General features: G+C 33.4%; 1 non-coding gene across 1 annotated transcript; it reads left to right on the top strand.

Moving 5' to 3' along the window:
• The first annotated feature begins 19,964 nt into the window (after nucleotides 1-19,964).
• On the top strand, nucleotides 19,965-20,072 carry LOC123388864. The gene has a single exon (XR_006603385.1). It is a non-coding gene; the product is annotated as a U6 spliceosomal RNA (small nuclear RNA).
• Nucleotides 20,073-21,659: the final 1,587 nt, after the last annotated feature.

Below are 21,659 nucleotides of genomic sequence, written 5' to 3'. Positions count from 1 at the left end.
GGTAAACTTTGAAGTCAGTCCTCAGTCTTTGTTCTCCTTCAACACTATGTTGACTATTGTGAGTCTTTGCCTCTCCATATAAACTTTAAAATAAGTTTGTTAATATTAAAAAAAAAAGAACTTGCTGGAATGCATTAATTGTATAGATAAACTTGGAAACCAGTGACCTCTTGAGCTTAGCAGGAGATAGACCATGGACATCAGTTGTCACAGTGGTGCCTCTGGCACAACCTATTGCAAATCCCTAGGCAAAATGAGACCTCAAGGATCTGAGAGAATGTCTAAGAAGTACTTGATACATCCCTTGAGTATGGTTTATTGAAGTGTCCACCTGTCTGAAAGCTGGGGAATCTAGATAAGGGAGGGAAAATTTGTTATGATAAAACATATCAACAAACATCAATAAATTTTGTAAAACTAATTGTCATGGCTCATATACAATATGACCAACAGAGGGACCATCAGAAGGAAAGCATCAGTTATGTTTATTGTGAAATTCTTTATTCAAAATAAAGCAATGTGAGGGGAAGACACAATGAGAAAATTACCATTTTTTAAATGGTAAACTTCTTACAAAATGGAATAGGTTTTATATTCTAAGTAGTATATTGAAAAGTAAAACATTGGGGCACCTGGGTGGCTCAGTGGGTTGGGCTGCTGCCTTCGGCTCGGGTCATGATCTCAGGGTCCTGGGATTGAGCCCCGCATCGGGCTCTCTGCTCCGCAGGGAGTCTGCTTCCCTCTCTCTCTCTCTCTCTCGGCTGCCTCTTTGCCCACTTGTGATCTCTGTCTATCAAATAAATAAATAAAATTTTAATAAAATAACAAGAAAAGAAAAGTAAAACATTAAAAAATAAAATTTTAATGAAAAAAATATGTAATTAAAAAAAGGTTAAAAATAGCAGAACCATTTTTCTTATAACGGGAAAATACATTGTATATATATCTATCAAAAATAACTTGTCATGGGGGCGCCTGGGTGGCTCAGTGGGTTAAAGCCTCTGCCTTCAGCTCAGGTCATGATCCCAGGGGCCTGGGATCGAGTCCCACATCGGGGTCTCAGCTAAGCAGGGAGCCTGCTTCCTCCTCTCTCTCTCTGCGTGACTCTACCTAATTGTGATCTCTGTCAAATAAATAAACAAAATCTTTTATAAAAAATATTTAAAAAAATAACTTGTCATGTCTGGAATCAGGAGCATATGGAAAAAAATAATATCTGAGGACAATACTTCTGCCATGTTTTGTGCCTTGTTAATATTTTTAAACAGTCAGGCATCTTTTAGCTTTATTGAAATACCTGCTAAGATACCAGCAGTGCCTTTTGGAGCCCTATGACTATAAAAATTAATTGCAAATATTCAAAATGTTTACTATGGTGTCACTATTTAGGGCCACCACCAAGTATGTTTCAGAAGTAAGCATAACTGTTACTCTTCCATAAGGCAAAAGGGCATATTTTCAGGAGTTCCATCTGCTGTACCAGGAGGTGAATCAAGTAATGATTTTTGTCTATAAAATAATTCACTTTTCAATCTAACATTCCTCATTCCACATTATAATAATAAAAACTAGGAGGAGACTAAAACAAACAAACAACTACAACTACAACAACCAGCTTTTCCTTCAGTGGAAAAGTAAATAGAACCTTAGGAGTAGCCTGAAATTTATTTTTAAATATTTTTAAGATAAACGTTTTTGTTAGAAAACCATATATTTTATATTACTAAGAAATAACAGGCAAAGTTTTATTAACTTCTAAAAAGTCTAGTTACTTCTATTTATCTATTAACTCATCTCTTTATGAAGTAGAACATGATCACACCTATTGTATCTACCCAAGTTTGTATGCTTTGGTTATTTTATCTTTGCTATTTCCTTGCTTAATTTTTACAATATTTGATACATAATAGTATCTTTAAGTCCATCTATGGTTTCACAGAATTTGTTTGAACTTCGTAAAAATGTACCATACTTTTTGCACTGTCCTTGTTTTACTTCTCTATTAGCTTTCCAAGTTTTATTCACTTTAGAGTGTGTAGCTATCATTTCTTTTACTCTTTTTACTCCTCCATAATGCTATGTTTACAAATTTGTATTTATCTGTACTTTTAAAAATATCTTAATTATATACCATTTCTCATCTCATGTAACACTCATGTTACTTCTACACTTATCAGATATTATGTAACTGAAAACCACAACTCAGCAACAATAGAACACCATTTTTCAAAATTAAATGGCTTACCAGAATTCTTTAATTCTATCCTTTATTTGTATTAGATGACCCTTTTTTTCTGGTATTTGGCATTGTTCATATGGAGGAAAGCTTATAAGTTGATATTCCATAAATAGAAGGATTTATTATGATTGATTAATTATTTTCATTTAGAATGCATAGAATATGGTTGATTTAATATTTCTTTCTTACTCTCTGCCTGGAACATAGTGCTATCTATGTAATAGCCACTAAAATATTAAGTTAATTACCTAGACTTTAAACTGCATATTAATAGGAATAACATACAGAACTCTTCTCAGATTGGGACACCTGGGTGGCTTAGTCAGTTAAACGCCTGAGCCTTTAGCTCAGGTCATGATCTTAGGGTCCTGGGACTCAGTTCTGCAACAGATTCCCTGCTTAGCCGGGAGTTTGCTTCTCCCTCACCCTGCTGCTCCCCCTGCTTGTGCTCTCTCTCAACTCTCTCTCTTACAAATAAATAAAATTAAAAAAATAAATTCTTCTCAGATAGCTAATATAGAATATCGTCTTTGTATTCATCAAAGGGAAAGTGCCATATAATAATGAAATCCAGACTACTTCAAATTCATTTTTTAACCAGTAAGAAAGTACTGGAAACAAGCCAAAAATGTCTTCAATGAATTAAAGAAATAGATTGATTTTCTATATCTTAATGTTTCTAAAATAAATTGCACGATTTTTATACTAGATATCAGTGTAAATATTCATTATACAAGGATATTCTAAAAATAAACCCGAGAAAACTACTTGACATATATGATGACAAAAACGAGTTTGACCAAAGTCAGTTTGGGTAAAACTTACAACACCTACCACCTGAAACTCTTGTTCTATAATTTAATTATTTTAATTTACAAAAATACAAAAATGATATATCAGAGTAAGTATATTGATAGCTTTGAAGGTATGCTCTGGTTGTGCACTGTTTACTATTTAAAGGGGAATCCAATATGTGATGCTTATGGTGTGACTATATTATAATTCAACAAGTTCAGAAGCATACAAGGAATAGAATAAAGACAAAAGATGACCCTTACTCATCCTAAAGATAGACAATGGTATATATGTGCTAGTTGGGGAGAGAATCCAGTCAGTAGATGGAGGATGTAGTAGTGGAAAAAAAAAGACACAACGTTTTGTTTGAAAGTTTAGCACTATATTTAACAAAGTGAAATTGTGTGTTAATAGCCTTGAATAAAATCCAAAAAATATTTTCAATTCATTGAAGATTATTTAGGAAAAACTTGAAAAATACAACTTGATAAGGATTCCAATAAAAGATTCATAAGCAATACAAGTTTCAGAATTTTTAGTATATTTTCCCTAAAAAGCCATTTGATTTAAATTAAAAAGAATGCTATTTACCTGCCACTTAAATAAGAGGAAATTATTTGGTTTTGTAATAAGTCAATAAAATAAATTAACATATCTTTAGAAAACGGATATGCACACTAATTTAAAAATAATAGTGCTTAATCTGTTCAGCAAACATTTGTAAAATTCCTTGCCATCAGCTAGCTCTGGAGTTCTGCTAGGTGAGTAAGGCCATGTATGTTACTGCTCAGAGTACTGACGCAAAGCAATTGTCCCCTTCACATCCGTTTTTTGCTGTTGATATGTCATGCTATGTTGTTTAGAGATCCATAGATGGCCCTACATGAAGGCCTTTTTTTTGTGTGTATATGGGTGACTGTGATTTAACTTTCAAGTAAGATGGCTCCCGATTTACAATGATTCAACTTATGATATATTTGGCAATGATGTGAAAGTGAAAGTGATTCGGTAGAAACTGTACTTTGAATTTTGAATTTGGGTCTTTATAAAAAGGGCCAGTGACATGTGGTATGGTGCCATCTTGTGATGCTGGGCAGAGGCAGTGAGCCACAGCTCCCAGTCAGCTAGAAGATTACAGGGGTGAACACCTGATATTCTTACAAGCATTCTATATATAACCATTCTTCTATTTTTAGGGTAATATTTAATAAATTGCATGTGATATTTGATACTTTGTTATAAAATAGGCTTTGCTTAAGATGATGTTGCCCAAATGCAGGCAAATGTAAGTGTTCTGAGTATGTTTAAATAAGCTTAAGGTAAGCTATGTTATTTGATAGTTTAGGGGTATTAAATGCATTTTCAATTTTTTATGTGTTTCTGTACATAGCCCCCTTGTAAACTGAGGAATATCTCTATATGTATATGTAGCCTTGGTATGGCTTACATATTATTGGCATGAAACATCTAGAACAGTATGTGTGCCATATAATTGTCTACAACATCCAACAAGTTTCTTGAAAACTTGTGCCAAAGGGGTTATGTCTTTAAGGATTCTTATTTCAGAAGGGTTCTCTCAAACGTAAGATTTTTCAGAAGTTAAGTGAAAATCTGACCCAACTAAACATTTTTTCCATTTTCCCTAGTGAGCAAAGATAGCTAAAATCTATCTGCCATTTTCAACACTGTACTCCACGATTGTAATTCTAATTTAAGAACAGATTATTTATATCAAAACCACATGTTGGCCTAATCTTATACAATATTCATAAATCTCACTCAGAGCCTTGGACACTTTTATTTGTTGAGTCTATATGGTACTACGGACATTCATCTTTTTTGACCTCATAGCTTCATGTATGTCTATACTTTTGAAAATACATGCATCATAGTTCCATTGTAAAATGTCTGGGTTATAAAATGTGCTATGTTATCAAAATGGTAATAAGAACATACAAATGACCTGATGTAATGAACTGGACCAGATTGCCAGATATCACATTTCATACCAGAAAGATTCAGTGGTAAGTTTTAAAAATGGGCCAGCTATACTTTGACTGAATTATAACTCATTTAACTTCTTTCTTTTGTACAGTATTATACATTAGTCAGTATTATAGTAAATAAGTACTTTGGACAGATGTAAATATGCTGTAATAAAAAAATGTTTTTCTTCTTTCCTTTAGTCCTTTTTACTTGTAAGACTAGCCACAAATACCATGCCTCCCCCAAAATAATTTGCAATCCAAATTTATCTCTAAATGAATTTATTGCACAGAAATATATATATGTATATATATATATATATATATATATATACACTTACAGTAGACATGTTCAAAAATAGTTACACAACAGCAGGGCCCTAAATGTAAGCAGTATAGTTGTTTTGTTTTATTCTTAAAAAAAAAAGAGGTTATGTGAAATATTGGAATTTTATTTCCAGGCCTAGTATTTCAAGACAGTTAACTACACTTACGGTGTCAACAGCCTCTTGTTGGCAGTATGATTTTATTGGCTCCATGGAATAACAGCAAGATTTTACTATTGCCTCTTTCTTTTATGACACACACAGAAAAAAAAATTGACACATTTGCTCAAGACCAACCAGAATCATTTTAACCTATCAAAATTGATGGGAGGCCTTCACTGCCAAAGTCACTGCTGGGTTTTCACAATTCATTGCAGACAATCTGCTACTCCCATTATGATAAAGGAGAGAAGAGTCATAATCAGGGAAGAAAGCTAGATTAATACTTGTAATTATCATTGAATTATTTAGCCTGCTATAGGATTATTATTATTAGTGTCATTTGATAATTTTCTCTCTCATTTTATTAAACACAACTGTGAGTAATTACCCTACCTAATATTTCTCTGTATTGGCTGACTAGCTAGCAAACATTCATGAAAATATCCATTAGCCACACATATAAAATGCTGCATTATGATGCTGTTGAATCAGAACATACCACTACCTAATCCTGTAGCTCTTTGAGGATTTGCAAATCAATTAATTCTATGTTTCTTGGATTCTTCCCATACAATTAGAAAATTTATAATAGAGTCCATGAACATTATTAGTTTTACCATTTTAAACCAGCAATCGCACTTTGATTTTTACAACAAAAGCAGAAATATAAACACACACATTTGGATCAGTTTTCTGTTAGTCTGTCTGGACTTCAAAATCCTATTCCTCAAGATGATGCACACCAAAGTTCTGGATTAAACAAGAAATTAGATGGCACCTGAACACTTGGTTTAATATTCTCAAAAGGACTATGCAACTTCTTTCTTACATTATGACATTGTTTTACAATGATCCACACTTTTATAATGTAAGTATTTTTAATAATCAATAAAGTCAATTAATCATGATTAAAAATCAAACATAAAAACTTCTACTTTTTGCTTTTGCCCCCTCCATTTAGAACTTATTTATAGCCTGATAATTCAAAGGTCCCTATGTTTATGAAAATCTGGACAGAAATAGCTCTAAGATCCCATTCAGAACTTGATATTAATCTAAGTCTTTTGGCTCCATTTATCCTGAGAGCAAAGAGTAGGACAAAGGATTTGGGTACTGTTAGTTTATCTGGGAGATTATCCAAGGTATAAAAGAATGGGAAAGTAATACCGTGAAGAAGCAACTTTGTCAAAGAGGTACATTGTTGATATAATTGTTGTGGATAGAAAATGAAGGCTTGCTTTTACTGAAAGGTCCTGAGAAACTTCTTTAAGTTGTCCTCATGAAGACCTGAAAACTGACCATTTTACCTATGGTTCTTATTTCCACTTCACTGAGAGCTGTCCTCAGAGGACATTAACTCACCTACACTTTTGGGTTGTGTTGGAGACATTCTAAAATGAGAGAGAGAACATGAGATGCTATCAGTGTTAAGTAACTGCAATTTCCCATGGAACTATCCACCACAGGTTTGGCTATAATCAGGTGTTGGGCCTTGATATCAGAGGGATTTGAGGCAGTATCATTTTAGGTTAATCATTATATCTGAAATTTCCAAAAACTTCAACTGATGAAACTTTGATTATAAATCTATAAATATAACAATAAATCTACAGTATTCAAATTATTTTCATGGAAATACACAAACAAAGCATCAATTGATTAATATTTAAATGTTACAAAATACTGAACTGAAAGAAATTGGTCATATAACAACGTGTAAGAAGTAGAACTTAGGTTTAGGTTAGAAGTCAGGATGCATTTGGGACTCAGTTAAGAAATTGAATGGAGGGGCGCCTGGGTGGCTCAGTGGGTTAAGCCGCTGCCTTCGGCTCAGGTCATGATCCCAGGGTCCTGGGACCGAGCCCCAAATCAGGCTCTCTGCTCAGCAGGGAGCCTGCTTCCTCCTCTCTCTCTGCCTGCCTCTCTGCCTGCTTGACATCTCTCTCTGTCAAATAAATAAATAAATGAAATCTTAAAAAAAAGAAATTGAATGGATGTCTGACTATCTTATAGGTTTGCTAAAAATCAGTGACTTTGTGTTCACGTGTGGCTATGCAGGAATTTCTAACTTTCTCTAAGAAGTTATTAGATTTGATTATATAATGGCAGTAAAGGATGGGGAAAAGCAAAGTACAAACCCCATAAAGACAAAGACACTGAGTATGAGAAAAGAGTAATAGATAAGAAGAATCAATGCATTTGAGGGAAATGGGAATTGAAATACACAATGATTGTTGATTTTTTTAGATGGATAAAACAAAACTAGCTTGCAAGAAGGAAATAACAGAAGACATGTTGTGATGTGATACAGAATCCTGGAAAAGGCAGTAACGTGGAATAAAGGAGTAGGGAGAGCATATCAGGTAATTTGGATAGGAAGGAGTTAGGAGATAATTGCTTGATAAATTTTATATGGCTCACTTAAATGCACAGATTTCTCTTCTTTAATTTATATGGAGAACAGGGTGTCCTTTCTCTTCCCTTTCAGAGCACCAGAGGTGTACTCTTTCAGACTGAAAACCTGAAAAGCTCAGGACTCAGTTGCTTAAGCACAGCTGAGAGGACATATTTCCATTAAGATTTACATTTTGCTGTAGGTAGTAGACTGTCAAAAGTGGTTTAACCATATTTTTTCATTTAACAAGAAGACTACAGAGAGTGTTTTCTGGTGTTGGTTCAGAGTCTTAAGAAAGTCAAGTGAACTATCTTAGAGGTTTTCATGGCTTTTTATTCACAGTTGCAAAAATTGCTGTTGGAGTTCTCACTATTAAGCCCACATTTCTGGCAGAAAGATAGAGGTAAAAGAGAATGATATCTTGTACGACTGATACTTTGTCATATGGTTACAATGTAACTAGAAAAGAGACAATAAAATATTTGATGTTGTTTTAAGTTTCCTTGTTGTCAATCCCTCAGTGCTTTCTGATATTAAAGGAAAAAGTAGATGGATATTGACCTGGCAACTATCAACACCTGTCAGTCTCTCTTGGATAACCAATATCTCTATAATCTCTTCTTCCCAGTAAAAAAAATAAAATATCTTCATAACCCACACTGTGCCATCTCAAGTTACTGCACCAAGATAAAATTACAATGATTTTCAGTTGTTCCAAATGGACAGAATACCCTTCCTTATGATATCATATCTTATTAGATAGATAATTGGCTTGCTACCAATATACCCAGATGTGACTGTGGAAGAGACAGGAAAAAAATAATAATATTTATTTATTCCTTGGGTTGACCCTGTTTACACAGATGCATTACTCTTAGAAAAGGTTGGTTTGGGACATTGGAATGAATTTACTTAATGGGTCTGTATGTAATTGGGTTAGAGGAAATTTTTAATTTCTACAAAAATTATTAGAATTCCATCTTATTCTCTTTTGTTAATTTTCACATGTTAACAAAGCCAACGATTTTGTCGAGCAGACAAGATCTTAAATCCTAACAGAACTCAATTTTTTCCTTTTTTTTTTAAAGTTTGAGAGCCTCATGCTCTCTCATGCTGCTTTAAATACAACTCAAAAAAAAAAAAAGAGCTAAATGGGGCAGTAAGACCAGACTTTTTATTTTATTTTATTTATCTTATTTTTAATTAAAAAATTAAAGATTGTATTTATTTATTTGAGAGAGAGAGAGCATGAGTGGGGCAGGGGGATGTAGCTGCAGAGAGAGACTGTGAAGTATACTCCCTAATGAGCAGGAAGCCTGATATGGGGCTCGATCCCAGGATCCTGACTGAGATCATGACCAGAGACCAAGGCAGATACATGTGCAAAATCCCTTTTTTTCTGGGAAACAATACTTTACAAGAGATGTTTGAAAAAGTACTGGGGAATCAACTTTAATCGGAGATACAAAAATTTAATTGACTTTTGTAAAGCTACAGGGATCCAAATGATGGGAATCCCAGTCCGTTTAGGTTGTGGACCACAGAGTATTCTTCTCTGTAATATTTTATTTTTCTTTCCATGTCTACTAACTCCAGTCCAAGTTCACTGATCTCTTTTTAGATAGTGCAAAACATGGCAAAGAATACCAAACAAGTGCCCAATATTCTACATGTCTTACATCATTTCTAACATATAGAAGTGTGTTATCAAGGCTGGTTCTGTGAACGAACCTAGTTATGCTAAAGTGTGTTTTGTTCTCCAAGAAATTAAATGCATGATTATCACACAATTATAAAATACTTGTGTCAAGAATTTTTATTCAAAAATTAATAAGAGAAGCAGATATTAAAACTAGTTCACATGGTTATTTGGGATATAAGCAGAGTTGTGCAGCAGAAGTGCTCTGGGCCCATAATTTGGGTTATAGAATTTATGTTTTCTAATGAAAAATCACTAACTTGCATTATTGTTAACAAGAATCTTGTGCATTACCATCAGTTTTCTACATTATAACCTCTTGCTCTACAGTTTGTAAATAACTTTGTCAATAGCAAGCTAATAAACGGGGTGACTCCAATGGATTGAGATAATCTCCAGAGGTTCTGCTACATAATGAACAGGACTCCATTGAAAGGACACCTAAGAATTTATTTTGCCCAAAAATTTGATCACTTTTTTCACTGTCCTTACCTATTTTCCAAACCTAGTCCTTTTGCTTCACCTTTCAGTCTACGGACAACCCTGTATCTGACTGACTTGTTAATTCTGGGAATGTCTTGCAGATTAATTTGCTTGCCAGAGGTGGTTCCTCTAATTGATGTCTAAGAACCCTAATTAGTTAAGAAAACTCTTTTTAACATTGTCATTGCTATTTATTATTATTATTATTATTATTATTGCTAATATCTCTATTATAAATAATTCACAAGGGCATCTTTCTGACAAAAGACAAAGAGCTGGCTACTAGTAGAAAAAGTACATTTGACTCTGTCAGTGAAAGTGGTAAAGGGATTTGAGAAAATAAGGCAAAGCACTGGAATTATGTGTTAAAACTTTAAATATTATAGACATATTTACTTAATTTCTAATACTGCTTATAATTAAATAAGATGTTTTCCATGAACCACGCATTACAGCAAATATATTGTTTATACAGATTAAATTTTCATCCAAAGGGACGCCTGGGTGGCTCAGTTGGTTAAGCAGCTGCCTTTGGCTCAGGTCATGATCCCAGCGTCCTGGGATCGAGTCCCGCATCGGGCTCCTTGCTCGGCCGGGAGCCCTGCCTGCTTCTCCCTCTGCCTCTGCCTGCCATTCTGTCCGCCTGTGCTTGCTCTCTCTCGCCCACTCTCTCTGATAAAGAAATAAAATCTTAAAATAAATAAATAAATTTTCATCAAAAAAATTGTAAGTGTATTTTATTGTAGGATCATGATAAGCATTTTGCAGATGAGAAAAGTGAAATTTAGAAAAGTATGTCTCTCTTCAAATCCCTCATACAATATCTGGCCTAGATAGAAGGATATACTATCACAATTGAGGAAGATAATTGAGATTACTTAAAATGATAAACTTTACTGTATAGGGTTTTTTTTTTAAAATTTGCCACAGATTCAGATTCTCTTAAAAGATATATCTATTTTGTGTAAAGAGAATGCACTGAGAAGTAAAAAGAAAGTGATATATCAGTGCTACCAACTAATGGCTATAATATCATCACCTTATTTATGAACAATGAAACAGTGTGCAATATTTAAATAAATTTAAATAAATTCCTATTTATTTTATATATTTATAAATTTAAATAAATTCCTATTTATTTATTATTAAAGAAATTCCTCTAACAAACAGTATGTTTTGAAGGTTGCTAGCAGGAAAGTGTTGTACGACATGGAAGTAATCAGAAAATGTGATCTAAAACTCTGCTTTCAAGGGCGCCTGGGTGGCTCAGTGGGTTAAAATTCTGCTTTCAAGAAGCTATAACAGTAAGTACTGAGCATTAGCTATTATATGCTATGGATGAATAACTGAAATCTACATTTGAAACTAATGGTACACTATATGTTACCTAATTGAATTTTAAAAAGTTAATAAAAAAACCACTATTTTATAAAACAATATTCCCAACAGGCTCTTTTGCTTTAAAATACTCACTTTGTAATGAGAGTCATTACTTTTGTCTAGCCAATTCTTACAGCACTGTTTATCCCTTCCCTGCTTTATCCCTTCCCAGTATCAATAAAGGCTCACTTGGGTTACCTAGAAGCCATGAGAAAGCTTGTAATAGATCTGGCTGGTTTTTCACCAGCAATTTGACCACCATGTGCACAGGGAAGTCTATTGATAAAGGCTTTATTGCAATAAGTTGCAAATACATGGATGATTTTGAATTCTCTTTCTTGAGGTCTTGTTTCATGATAATAAATTTAGGGTGGCTTATTGGAATGGATGTTATTAACATATCTTCATAGTTATAAGCACATGGAATTGTAAAAGAGATTAATGAATGTGGCATTACTGACAACTGTCCTCATTTTGAAATCAAATTACAGTGTACTAAGATGAGGAAGCAAAGCAGATTTGGGATTATGAGTGAAATAATTTAAAAAAAGTCTTAGGGGTATGATCAGACTATTGGGTAAATTCAGTAGAAAAATGTCAACTGATTGAGATTCTGTGTTCCCTGATTTCAGAGAGAAGTTAAGATAAATAAGTAACACGAGGAGACTAGGAAGCCAAACATAAGTGATAATTTTGTGCCAGGGTGTGTATACATCTGTTTATCTTCTTGCTTTACCACTAAGGTTGCTCCTAGAGGAGAGTTTAAATATGTGTTGGAGCTAATCTCTGTGGATTACACAAGAAACCACATCCTACAGCTCTCCCTGAAACACCCCTTATGATTTCAATGTAATTTGGTTTTTGCATTTTTAGAAATAACAAAATACTTTACAAACTCATCTACTTTATTACCACCACAAGTGAGTCAGCAGACTCCACATTTTAACACAGTGACAGTCACAGAGGAATGGAGGAATGAGTAGAGTTATCAATATATGTGCTTTTAAGAAGTATGACAGGTTAGCAGCTATTTTCAGGAACCAAAACATGGGTCAGCAGCTGTGCAGGAAAAGTGATGGAATAAATGACTCATTTCAGAGGAGTTCTATAACATATTAGTTCTGTAATGTATCTTCAGCACCCAATTACCTGCTTTGATCTAAAGATAAGGATTTACAGTTAAGGTCCCATTTATGATTTGACTGGTAGGGTCTGAATCATTTTTACTATTGTTTTGACTATTACTTGAAACCTATAGTGGTACTTGGGATATGTGTTGTGTCTTCTGTGAACATGTGCTATTTTTAGATTAGATAATTTCTGTCTCGAACCCCTGTTAATTTGTTTGTTTTTGTTTATTTGATAGTGGTTTCAGTAAATGGATATATCTGAAAAATTGCAAAGCCACTATTAAAATAAGTTATGATTATATATAGCATGGAATTGCACATTCCTCCTTTGAATCCGACAGAGTTTCACCATATCCTTAACAATTTGGGAAAAACATGCTATTATTTTTCTTTATAAAATTTCTCCTGTTAGGCTGTGATGGTTGTCATCAGCAGTAACTCCTCTGAAGGCTTTGTCAAAAGAGTTGAAAAAATTGGAAAGGTGTGAATGAAGCTGTTTGCTGAATATAAAGAAAAGAGCATTGAAGTACAATTCACACTCTTACTTCTCCTTCTATGCTTTCAGATGTTTGACATTTGAAAACTTTGCTTCTAGAAGAGATGCCCTATATAATTCTTACTTTAAGGAGCAAGTTGCTTTTATAATTTTTTTATTATTCTACCATTCAAGTATTTCCATTAAATTAAATTCAATACAATGGTATTGTAAAAAAAATCAAAAGTGCAGCCAGTATTCAATTCCTGGGCTAAATAATTTTAGAAAGCTTTGTGTTATTGAACCTACAGGGTTTTTCTGTAGTTTTAACTCTTTCTTTCTGTGATTTTTCCCATTAGTCACGTAAGTGACTGCAATATAACAGACATTGAGGATAAAGAAGGACTGAATAGAACAATCCTTGGCCTCATGAAGTTGAGAATCTAGCAAGGGAGTCAAACAATTCAATCATTCAGAGACAATTTATTGAGTGCCTGGCCTAAGATGAGCACAACAAAACCCCAGCCCAGAGGAATCATTTTAATGGGAGAGATAGATAATAGGTAAGCCAACTTAAAAAAAAATCGTACTGTTTTTTCTTTAATAGAGATGCATATTTGAACTAAATAAGCACATTTTAAAAAGAGCAGTGATTGAGAAGAGGTTTTTTAACTGAGTGGTCCGAAAGGGCCTCCCTGAAAAAGTCTGTTTTGAACAGATTTCTGAAAATATCAGCTAGGAAGCTGCGTAAAAATCTCAGGGATGGTTGATTTTTCCAGTCAAGAAACTGTAAAGGCTCCAAAGTCACAATAGAGCTATAAGTTTCTCTAATAAAGTAACTTCTGACAAAGAATGAGAAGAAATAACTAACCCAGGTTTGAAAGAAAAGGGACAGACTTTCTATGGAATTCATATTTAATTAAAGCTCTAAAGGACAAAAATACAATAGAGCAAAATTCTGGTCACGCTGATATACCTAACGAAAGTTCATAAACAAGGTGTGGGTAGCAAAGAGTGTGTGGGAATGTTGGTAAGAACAGTGGGGAAGAGTCATCCCTGAACATTTTCTTAAGTGAAGCAATTCTTGTGTTGTTTTAAAGGGTAAATTGGAGTTTGCCTAAGTGATTAGAGAAGGATGCCTCAGCTTATGGAAGTTCAAAGCCATAAAGATGTGATAAACTACTGCAGATATTTTCATGTATATTTGTTGTTGCTTCTAGTAATGGTGATCTAAAAAGTCCTACTTAAGACAACTAAAAATCCAGACAAAATAGCTTTTAAGTTAAAAATATCAGAATGATTATAAAAATAAGTGAGGGATTACTGGGCCAAAATACGAAATACAACAGAGCCTAGAGATATATGCCCTGAAGCCATTTTAGCTATGAGAGCATTTGAAACTGCTAAAACACACTGAGCTGTGTTGTTAATAGACTCTTGATACTAGAGAAACAAAATTCAAAATCCAGCAGCAATCAAATTTGAGGACTTTGGTACAACCCAAATTTAAGTTGAGATCCCCAAAGCACATGGAGAAGCAGAAATAAGACTATAGCCTACCTTGCCTTCTGTGTAAACTGAGAAAGCCAATCACTGAATTTGGAGTATGATTGTCTTGTAGAGTCTCAGATATAAGAGAAAATCCTGCCAAGGAGGACCATACCATTATTACAGCTCTTAATTATCCCTACTCAATAAGAATTTCAAATATAATGTCTTGAACATAGCAAAATGTAACAAAGCACACAAAGAAAAACCATTAACAAGATTTGATAGACAAAATGGGATTAAGTATGATGTTAAAATGATCAATAAAGATTGTAAAATGGCTTGATTACTCTGCTCAAAGAAATGAGAGGGGAAGCAAATTGAACAAAAAACGGAAACTAAAAATGATATTGAGAAAGGTTTTATAAATGAACAAATGGATACTCTAGAACTTTAAAGATATGACAGCTAATTTAAGATACCACAGTGCTTGGGTGGCTCACTTAATTAAACCTCCAATTCTTTTTCCTTTTTTTTTTAACACCTTAATTTTATCTTATCTCTTTCAATTTGGCTCATGTCATGATGTCAGGGTTGTGTAATAGAGCCCAGAGTTGGGCTCTGTGCTGAGCCTGTAGCCTGCTTAAGATTCTTTTCCCTTCTTTTTCTATCCCTCCCTGTGCTCTCACTTGCTCGCTCTCTCTTGCTTGCAAATAAATAGATAGATAGATAGATAATAGACAAAGCAAAATAAAAGCAGATTATGAAAATAAATATAAAGATTTTGAAATGAAAACAAGTTCAAAATAAAATAGAGAAGACCTACTCAGCTAAAAGTTCATTCAGAAAATCTACTATTAAAGAAGTCAGTATGACACAATGTTAAGATATCAAAAGATTTGAGCACGTACTTTACAGAAAGGGTAATCCAAATGACCACTCATATATAAAAATTGTTTATCTTTATTATGAATCTGGAATTAAATTAAATTAAATTAAAAATAAATTAAAACCTAAAATGACATACTATTACACACTTACCATATTGGGCAACAGTAAAATTGCCTTGCAAGAATGTGAAAGAATGAAAGTGCCCCTAATAAAAACATCTGAGGTAAGTTGGACAATATTTAGAAAACTTAAAAATAAAAATAAAAATTTGGTCCATTCCTAGAAATACAACATGGAACTCAATGAATATTTTCACCAGGATATGCAAACAGATGATTATAGCTATTTCATTCATAATGGCAGATCAGTAGGGGTCTATTTGCACAATGTTACATTAAAGAAGAGTGAATATTAACAAACTGGGAGGAGGGGCTAGGTTGTTATCATAAACAGATCTTCTATGGTGCTTATTATGTTCTATTTCTCAAAATCTTTAAGTTAAAAAAGTTTTCAAATTTATATCTAGATAGATAGATGATAGATAGACAGATATCCCAGAAGCTGCAATGCTAGGCTAAGACCAGGCTTTAAAGGGCTTTTCTATACTCTACTAAATACTTGAAACCATTCATTATATCATAGCTCAGTGTTCAAATCTCCATTTGTTTCCTCAGTTTCCTAATATTTATCTTAAGGTGACCTGATCCAGACTTTTGATCACCTTTGTCTAAATATTTCTATTTTAACAAAGTCCTTTTTAACACTGAGAGACTAAAACTTAGAAAAATACTCTGATTGTTATCTCACTAGAGTGGAAAATATATAGTTACCCATTAACTAATGATATCCATGTCTACATTAGATCCATGACATTTTTAATTCTTGGGAGCTTTTGGTTACATGAAATTTTTAAGCTTCCTTTAAATGAAGCTTTAAGCCATCACCACATGAATAAAATTAAAGAACCAAATGAAAACAGGCCCAAGTATTTACAGAGTAATAGAATGTGCAGTGGAAAGAGTACAATTCTGAAATCATAAAGCCTAAACTAGTGTGATGCATCTTTACTAGCCATGTAATCATAAACCAGTTATCTAAATGTGTTAGCCTCAGTTTTTTCACCCATGAAATGGTGATGATAATACTTATTATGCAGCGTTGTTGTGTGGATGTGATGAAGCATGGAGCATGAGAGTCTCCTATTCCATGCTAAAATGATAGCTATTTTTATACTTATAATAATTCTAGTAATAGTAATTAAATTGTTCAAAATGGTAATATTCATTTATATTGAGGCATTGTATTGACTATTCATAGACACATTTACCAAAATAAATTTCATTTTACTTTACCCCCCTGAGGAAATATATTCCCTAATTCAATATGAATCTCATTATGAATAATAATTATAATAAATATGCTGATTTTTCTTCTATTTATTTTTAGGGAGGTATCCTTTACTGTTGAACATAAAGAAACTTAAGCAAGTCTGTCTTATTCAAAATTTGCATGCTGCTTTCTTATGAAACTAGATTATAGAGTTGTATGAAATAAATTCATGCAGTTAAGACATTGATGTTTGGAAAACTGGGTGGTCTGTTTAGTATTTCAAAAGAATATTTTAAATTTAAACCTTAAAACTGAGCTCTTTCAGCCTTATTTATAGACCATCCTTCATGCTTCATAAGTACTCCTCCATTGTAAACTAAGTAATAGTTTTTGTCACAGTGTATATAACGAAAATGGATTTTATATTCTATTATTTCAGAGTTAGTTGCAGTTTCTACTGCCTTACTTCCTTTTTTTGAAAAATAGATTAATTCTACAAAAAGTTTTTTTCCAGCTTTATTGAAAAAAATCGACATAAAAAGGACATTAATGTAAATTTAAGAAATGATTTCTTATAAACATTGCAAACTTTTAACATTTGTGTAAATTTTGTACAATTTGATAAATTGGTATACATCTTTATTGCAATATAATCTACATATAAAATGTTAATACATCTACTATCTCGTATAGTTGCCACTGTTTTTCATGCATGTATCGTAAGGAATTTTAAGATCTACTCTCTTAGCAACTTTTATGTATATAGTACAGTAGAGTTAAACTTCAGAGGTCTTGTGGGTTTTTTTCAAGACTGCCTCAATAAAGTGATTATCTCAATAAACTAAGTCAAATTATTATTTTTTTTGGTTTCCCAGTGCATATAAAAAATTATGTTTCCCAGTGCATATAAAAAATAAACACTATACTGTACTGTTCAAAAGCATTATGTTTTTAAAGAAAAACAATGTATATACCTTAAGTAAACTAGTTCTGAGTTTTCAGTGGGTCATAATTACTGATCACAGATCACCATAACAAATACAATAATAATGAAAAAACTTGAAATATTGCAAGAATTACCAACATGTGACAGAGAGACACAAAATGAACAAATGTTGTTAGAAAAATGGTGGCAGCAGACCTCTTTTATACAAGATTGCTATAAACTTTCAACTTGTAAGAATGTGATATATGCAAAGTTTAATAAAGGGAAGCACAATAAAAAAAGTTGTATATTTTATTAACTATGATCATCATGCTGTACATTAGATCCCCAGAACTTTTTAATATTAAATTTCCACGTTTGCACCCTTGGACCACCTTACTCCACCCCAGGTTCACCCCTTGTCAACTCAACTCTAAGTTTCCATTAGTTTTCCTTTTCCTCAGATTCTGTATGTAAGGGATATCATAATACATAAATTTAAAAAATATATAAAATCTTTGAAATATTTCACTTAGTATAATACCTTCAAGATCCATCCATGCTGTTGTAAATGGCAGTATTTCTTAATTTTTCATGGTTAAGTAGTATTCCATAGTATATATTTACCATACTTATTTTATTCATTCATCCATTAATGGATACTGAAGTTATTTCCATCTCTTGCTTAGAGTTAATAATTTTATAGTAAACATAAGAGTGCAGATATGTCTTTGAACAGTGACTTCGTTTCCTTTAGATAGATACCTAGAAGTGGGATTACTGAATCATATGGTAATTTTACTTTTAATAATATGAATCATCTCCATACTGTTTTCCATACAAATTTATATCCCTATCACAGTGCATAAGTCCCCATTTTCCCCAATATTTACCAAAAAACTTTGTTTAGTTTCAATTTTTGGTAGTATATATTCTAATATCTTGCTGTGTTTTTCAGAGGTAAACAACAACAACAACAACAACAACAACATAAGGACTTTGCCCTGAGTTTTTTACGTTGAGCACTTTTTAATGCTCCTGTTGGTCATTTATATAACTTTTTTGGAAAAAAAAAAAAGTCTATTGAGATCCTTTTGCTATTTTTTTTAATTATATATTTTTTTTTCTATTTGTATCTGTTGGTTATTAACCTCTTTTCAGATATAAGATTTGGAAGTATTTTTCTTACATTCTGTGGATTGTGTTTTTTCATTCTCACTCTTTTTTGGCAATGCAGAAACTTTAGTTGATGTAATACCATTTATTTATTTTTGCTTTTTTTGCTTGTGTTTTTTGGTCTGGTATCCAAAAAACTATTGGCAAGACCACTGTCAAGGAGAATTTTTCCTATGTTTTCTTTAGGAATATTTAGTTTCATGCATCACCTTTAAGTCCTTTAATCTATTTCAAGTTAAGACTTATGAGTGATATAAGGTTCCAGTTTCATACTGTTTATGTGACTATTCAGTTTTTAAAATATCATTTATTGAACAGACTATCTTTACCCATTACATATATGTTGGCCCCTGTCAAATATTAGGTGACTGTATGAAAGGATTTATTTCTGGACTCTCAATTCTGTTCTACTTGTTTATTGGTCTGTTTTTATGCCAGTATACTTTCTTGTTTTTGAGCATGAGGGCTTTGTAGTATAGTTTCAAATCAAGAAGTGTAATTTCGCTTCTTCATTCTTTCTCAGAACTGCTTTGATTATTTGTTGTCTTTTTATGGTCTCATATAAATTTTAGGATTCTGGTACTTCTTCTAAAAAATAATATTGGATTTTTTTTAAAGATTTTTAATTTATTTATTTGACAGAGAGATGACAAGCAGGCAGAGAGGCAGGGCAGAGAGAGAAGAGGAAGCAGCTTCCTGCTGAGCAGAGAGCCTGATGCGGGGCTCGATCCCAGGACCCTGGGATCATGACCTGAGCCGAAGGCAGCGGCTTAACCACTGAGCCACCCAGGCGCCCCTAACATTGGATTTTTTGATAGGAATTGGATTTACAGATGGTTTTCGGTAGTATGGACATTTTAACAATGTTAATTCTTACCATTCATAAATATGAGTTATCTTTCCATTTGTGTCTCCTTCAATTTCTCTTTATCAATGTCATAGTTTATGGAGTACAGATCTTTCATCTTCTTAGTTAAATCTATTCCTAAGTATTTTATTATTTTTGATGCTATTGTGAATTAGATTGTTTTCTCTTTATTTTTTCAGATAGTTCATCATTAGAGTGTTTTAAAATGCTCCTGTCTTGTGCTTACTTTGGCAGCACATATACTAAAATTGGAATGATGCAGAGAAGATTAGCGTGATCACTGAACAAGGATGACATGAAAAAACTGGGAAGCATTCCATATTAAAAAAAAATGAAACAAAACAAAATTCTTGTCCTTTTATATATTGATCTTGTATTTGGCAGCTTTACTAAATTTGTTTATTCAAATTTTTTTGTGTGAAGTTTTTAGGATTTTTTTAACATGTAAGTTCATGTTATCCAAAAAAAGAAAATTTTACTTTCTTCCTTTTTTTTTTTTTTTTTTTTTGAGTCTCTTATTTCTTTGTGTTCCTTGTTTTTCTCTGGCTAGGACATCCCTAGTACTATGTCAAATGAGAGTAGTGAAAGTGGACACACTTGTCTTTCTTCTGATCTTTAAGGGGAAAACTTTCAAACGTTTTTTGATTGAATATGAGATTAGCTCTGGGCTTGCAATATGTGTTTTTTTTCTTTAAAGGATTTTTAAATTATTTTTAAAAATTTTTTTATAAAACATATAATGTGTTTTTATCCCTAGGGGTACAGGTCTGTGAATCACCAGGTTTACACATTTCACAGCACTCACCATCACTCACCATAGCACCTGCCCTCCCCAATGTCCATACCCCCCCCACCATCCTCTCCCCAACATACCTCCCACCCCAGCAACCCTCAGTCTGTTTTGTGAGATTCAGTCTTTTATGGTTTGTCTCCCTCCCAATCCCATCTTCTTTTATTTTTCCTTGTTCGTACGCCTCGAAAACCGCCCTATGTTGCATCTCCAACTTCATCATATCAGGGAGATCATATGATAGTTGTCTTTCTCAGATTGATTTATTTCGCCAAGCATAATACCCTCTAGTTCCATCCACGTCATCACAAATAGCAGGATTTCATTTCTTTTGATGGCTGCATTCCATTGTACATATATACCGCATCTCATTTATTGATTCATCTGTTGAAGGACATTTAGGTTCTTTCCATAATTTAACTATTGTGGACATTGCTGCTATAAACCTTTGGGTGCATGTGCCCCTTCAGAATGCCACGTTTGTATCTGTAGGGTATATACCCAGTACTACACGCACTGGATCATAGGGTAGTATTTTCAGCTTTTTGAGGCACGTCCACGCTGTTTTCCAGAGTGGTTGCACCAGCTTGCATTCCCACGTACAGTGTAGGAGGGTTTCCCTTTCTCCACATCCTCGCCAGCATCTGTCATTGACTGACTTGCTCATTTTAGCCATTCTGAACGGTGTGAGGTGGTATCTCATTCTGGTTTTGATTTGTATTTCCCTGATGCCGAGTGATGTGGAGCATTTTTCATGTTGTCTGTTGGCCATTTGGATGTATTCTTTGCAGAAATGTCTGTTCATGTCCTCTGCTCATTTCTTTATTGGATTATTTGTTCTTAGGGTGTTGAGTTTGATAAGCTCTTTATAGATTTTGGATACTGGCCCTTTATCTGGTATGTCATTTGCAAATATCTTCTCCCAGATAACTTCTGACAGTCAACTTTTGGCTTTGTTAACTGTTTCCTTTGCAGTACAAAAGCTTTTTGATCTGATGAAATCCCAATAGTTCATTCTTGCCCTTGCTTCCCTTTGCCTTTGGCGAAGTTCCTAGGAAGAAGTTGCTGCTGCTGAACGGTCAAAGAGGTTGCTACCTGTTCTCTCTCCTCAAGGACTTTGATG

The sequence above is a fragment of the Mustela putorius genome, unplaced genomic scaffold, assembly GCF_011764305.1.
Source record: "Mustela putorius furo isolate JIRA1106 unplaced genomic scaffold, ASM1176430v1.1 tig00003913_pilon_pilon_pilon, whole genome shotgun sequence".
Taxonomy (NCBI): Eukaryota; Metazoa; Chordata; class Mammalia; order Carnivora; family Mustelidae; genus Mustela; species Mustela putorius.
The sequence above is the reverse complement of the archived record's forward strand: the minus strand, read 5'-3'. Positions and strand labels throughout refer to the sequence as shown.